Below are 5,000 nucleotides of genomic sequence, written 5' to 3'. Positions count from 1 at the left end.
AAGATATAAGACAATTCATACAAACATAATGTTGCATATGTTAGCATGCACAGACATATGCACACTTTTGTGTTCATGTACTGTTAAATGTGTCTGTTTTATAGTGATTTCTACATTCATTTAAGTCCATATTTTATTTACTGTATGGGATGCATTTATTGTATGTATTTTAAATAGTTATACATTTTTATATTAATACTCTGTCATTTCTGTTTTAATTTTAAAAGCCTAACCAGCAAATTTAGCCACAGCTATAAACCTGTATGCGTGGCATCTACTTTGTATTCTTTATAAAGCAACGTTCTATGCATTTGTCCCTGTCAAATAAACATTAAATAATAAAGTCGGTTTATTTATCGCAAAGTTATATCGTTTTCCCGATGTTTAACAACTCGTGTTGACCTCGTATATCGTGAGCCTTTTCAACGTCACACAAAAAACAGTGTTACACACACGCACATCGTTCAATCTTTAACACACATACTGTATATATGAAGAAGATCTCCGGAGGGCCAATCCACACGGCCGAGGTGTGATTAAATCCCAATTTAAAAAATAAATAAAATAAAATAAAAGAGCATAATCCGCTGGCTGTATCTCGCAATACGGAGAAGTTAAAAAGATGGAAAAATCTCCAACAGAGATGAGGTACAAAAAAGGGCATCTCTTAACTTCTCGGGCTTTCAACGTGTTATCTGAAATTATATAAAAATTAAAAAAAGGAAAATAATGTGGCCGGTTGGCACAGTCGGTAGAGCGGGCAAGCACGTACAGGAGCTCGTTCCTAGACGCAGATGGTCCAGGGTTAGAATCCGACCTGTGACGGGTTTCCTGCAGGTCTTCTCTCTGTGTGTGTGTGTGTGTGTGTGTGTGTGTGTGTGTGTGTCTCTTTCTCTGTCTCTGTGTGTGTGTGTGTGTGTGTGTGTGTGTGTCTCTCTCTGTCTCTGTCTGTGTGTGTGTGTGTGTGTGTGTGTGTGTGTGTCTCTCTGTCTCTGTGTGTGTGTGTGTCTCTCTCTCCTGCTAAACTAAAAGCCTCTTTATTGTTCTCAGTCTGGCTCTCCTCTGAAGGCAGGCTACTCACCTCTGACTGACAGAGGCTTAGCCCCGCCCCCTCTGTGGGCCATCCAATCACCTCTGACTGACAGCAGCTTAGCACAGACCCCTCTGTGGGCCATCCAATGACCTCTGACTGACAGCAGCTTAGCCCCGCCCGCTCTGTGGGCCATCCAATCACCTCTGACTGACAGCAGCTTAGCCCCGCCCCCCTGTGGGCCATCCAATCACCTCTGACTGACATTGGCTTAGCCCCGGCCCCTCTGTGGGCCATCCAATCACCTCTGACTGACATTGGCTTAGCCCCGCCCCCCTCTGTGGGCCATCCAATCACCTCTGTCTGACAGCACTTTAGCCCCGCCCCTCTGTGTGGCTCAGCCAATCCATCTCAGTTTATCTGCAACTTATTATTATTTCTATACGCCCATATATTCACATGCTTTTATTTCATTGAACACGTTAAATATCTTGGACTGTATTACTTCATGTCGCTTTTTTTTTGGGACATTTTTGTCGCTTTTTTTCCGACTAGAAATCCAGACCCAAATCTGAAAGAGTTAGGGTCTGGCTATGAGCAACGAAAACAGCCCCACTGGAGGGGCGGCACCCATAGGCGCCAAGTCATCTTTTTCCTGTGTGTGTGTGTGTGTGTGTGTGTGTGTGTGTGTGTGTGTGTGTGTGTATATATATATATATATATATATATATGACGATGTTGGGGTATGGTAAAGGGTATGTGATGATGTGGGGGTATGGTAAAGGGTATGTGATGATGTGGGGGTACGGTGAAGGGTATGTGATGATGTGGGGGGGTATAGTGAAGGGGGTGTGATGATGTGGGGGTATGGTGAAGGGTATGTGATGATGTGGGGGTATGGTGAAGGGTATGATGATGATGGGGGTATGGTGAAGGGTATGTGATGATGTGGGGGTATGGTGAAGGGTATGTGATGATGTGGGGGTATGGTGAAGGGTATGTGATGATGTGGGGGTATGGTGAAGGGTATGTGATGATGTGGGGGTATGGTGAAGGGTATGTGATGATGTGGTGGTACGGTGAAGGGTATGTGATGATGTGGGGGTATGGTGAAGGGTATGTGATGATGTGGGGGTATGGTGAAGGGTATGTGATGATGGGGGGGGTATGGTGAAGGGTATGTGATGATGTGGGGGTATGGTGAAGGGTATGTGATGATGTGGGGGTATGGTGAAGGGTATGTGATGATGTGGGGGTATGGTGAAGGGTATGTGATGATGTGGGGGGTATGGTGAAGGGTATGTGATGATGCGGGGGGTATGGTGAAGGTTATGTGATGATGTGGGAGGTATGGTGAAGGGCATGTGATGATGTGGGGGGGTATGGTGAAGGGTATGTGATGATGTGGGGGTATGGTAAAGGGTATGTGATGATGTGGGGGTATGGTGAAGGGTATGTGATGATGTGGGGGTATGGTAAAGGGTATGTGATGATGGGGGGGGTATGGTGAAGGGTATGTGATGATGTGGGGGTATGGTGAAGGTTATGTGATGATGTGGGAGGTATGGTGAAGGGCATGTGATGATGTGGGGGTATGGTGAAGGGTATGTGATGATGTGGGGGTATGGTGAAGGGTATGTGATGATGTGGGGGTATGGTGAAGGTTATGTGATGATGTGGGAGCTATGGTGAAGGGCATGTGATGATGTGGGGGTATGGTGAAGGGTATGTGATGATGTGGTGGGTACGGTGAAGGGTATGTGATGATGTGGGGGTATGGTGAAGGTTATGTGATGATGTGGGGGTATGGTGAAGGGTATGTGATGATGTGGGGGTATGGTGAAGGGTATGTGATGATGTGGGGGTATGGTGAAGGGTATGTGATGATGTGGGGGTATGGTGAAGGTTATGTGATGATGTGGGGGTATGGTGAAGGGTATGTGATGATGTGGGGGTATGGTGAAGGGTATGTGATGATGTGGGGGTATGGTGAAGGGTATATGATGATGTGGGGGTATGGTGAAGGGTATGTGATGATGTGGGGGTATGGTGAAGGGTATGTGATGATGTGGGGGTATGGTGAAGGGTATGTGATGATGTGGGGTATGGTGAAGGGTATGTGATGATGTGGTGGTACGGTGAAGGGTATGTGATGATGATGGGGGGGTATGGTGAAGGGTATGTGATGATGTGGGGGTATGGTGAAGGGTATGTGATGATGTGGGGGGTATGGTGAAGGGTATGTGATGATGTGGGGGTATGGTGAAGGGTATGTGATGATGTGGGGGTATGGTGAAGGGTATGTGATGATGTGGGGGGTATGGTGAAGGGTATGTGATGATGTGGGGGTATGGTGAAGGGTATGTGATGATGTGGTGGTACGGTGAAGGGTATGTGATGATGTGGGGGTATGGTGAAGGGTATGTGATGATGTGGGGGTATGGTGAAGGGTGTGTGATGATGTGGGGGTATGGTGAAGGGTATGTGATGATGTGGGGGTATGGTGAAGGGTATGAAGTCAATTGACTCACACAGTTGTGTAGACACCCCAGTATCAACACACACATATTACCCCACGCTTCCTCACGCTTTTAGTGTTCATGCATATTTACTAGAGATGTTCTGATACCGCCTAAAACGCTGGTATCGGTATCGGGAGAGTTTATGCACCGATCCGATACCACGTAATAAAGCCCTAAAGAAAATCTATGTTAAAATAGATTATTTATGTTCTTTTTCTGTTATAACTGACTGTCAAAGTGGACAATAAAAGAAAGTTGATGGTTTGTGTTTGTTCATGTTTCACAAAGATAGAAATCATATCACATCCATACAGGGGTAGTAGTATACAGCTGTTAAAACATAATAAAATATATGACACACTGGTATCGGATCGGTACTCGGTATTGGGCGATACACAAGTTCAGGTATCGGAATCGGGAAGCAAAACATGGTATCGGGCCATCTCTAATATTTACTAACCAGCAGCTATCGGGTCGCCGGTGAAAGCCCTCCTGTAGTGTTCTCTGTCCTGCGGTTGTCTCCGTCATGCTGCCTGGCCCTGGCCCCATACATCCGGGCCCTGTACCGGGGTTATATTAGCTTCTGTTTCGGGGGAAGGGGGCTTTGCCTTCTCCTTGCCCTGTCGCTGCTTGTTAAGGTAAGCTAGGTTAGCCTCCTTGTGCGCGCTTCTCAAATGTACTTTCAAATTCGTGGGATTTTTCCCTTAAAAAAGGAACACGCCGACTTATTGGGAATTTATCTTATTCACCGTAACCCCCAGAGTTAGACTAGTCCATACATACCCTTCTCATCTCCGTGCGTGCTGTAACGCTGCCTGACGGCTCCAGCATTAGCTTAGCTTAGCACAGATCCTGCAGGTAACTGGTTCCAACTAGCCTACCGCTCCCAATAAGTAACAAAATAACACCAACATGTTCCTATTTACATGTTGTGATTCATAGAGTCACAGCGTGTACAAAAAACAACGTAACATGAGACACAGCCGTCTTCTAACAGTAAACAAACCAGGAACTATATTCTCAGGCGGAAGAATATAGTACTTGGGCGGAGTGATATGCTCGCAGCAAGCCTGTCTGAGAATATAGTTCCCGGTTTGTTTACTGTTAGAAGATGGCTGTGTCTCATGTTACGTTGTTTTTTGTACACGCTGTGACTCTACAAATCACAACATGTAAATAGGAACATGTTGGTGTTATTTTGTCACTTTTGTCACTTATTGGGAGCAGTAGGCTAGTTGGAACCAGTTACCTGCAGGATCTGTGCTAAGCTAAGCTAATGCTGGAGCCGTCAGGCAGCGTTACAGCACGCACGGAGATGAGAAGGGTATGTATGGACTTGTCTTACTCTGGGGGTTACAGTGAATAAGATAAATTCCCAATAAGTCGGCGTGTTCCTTTAATTGTCCACATATTTTACCTCCTTCCACTGCGAGGCACTTGCTTTTATC

General features: G+C 45.9%; 1 protein-coding gene and 1 pseudogene across 1 annotated transcript in view; both read right to left on the bottom strand.

Moving 5' to 3' along the window:
- The window catches only part of LOC114552941 (serine-rich adhesin for platelets-like), a 120,414-nt pseudogene that overhangs the window by 108,747 nt on the left and 6,667 nt on the right, over positions 1-5,000 (bottom strand).
- timm50 (translocase of inner mitochondrial membrane 50 homolog (S. cerevisiae)) overlaps positions 1-5,000 on the bottom strand; it is a 67,429-nt gene that overhangs the window by 61,765 nt on the left and 664 nt on the right. The window lies entirely within an intron of this gene.

This window comes from Perca flavescens, chromosome 3 (genome assembly GCF_004354835.1).
Source record: "Perca flavescens isolate YP-PL-M2 chromosome 3, PFLA_1.0, whole genome shotgun sequence".
Lineage (NCBI taxonomy): Eukaryota > Metazoa > Chordata > Actinopteri > Perciformes > Percidae > Perca > Perca flavescens.
This window is presented reverse-complemented; position numbering and strand designations above follow the sequence as displayed.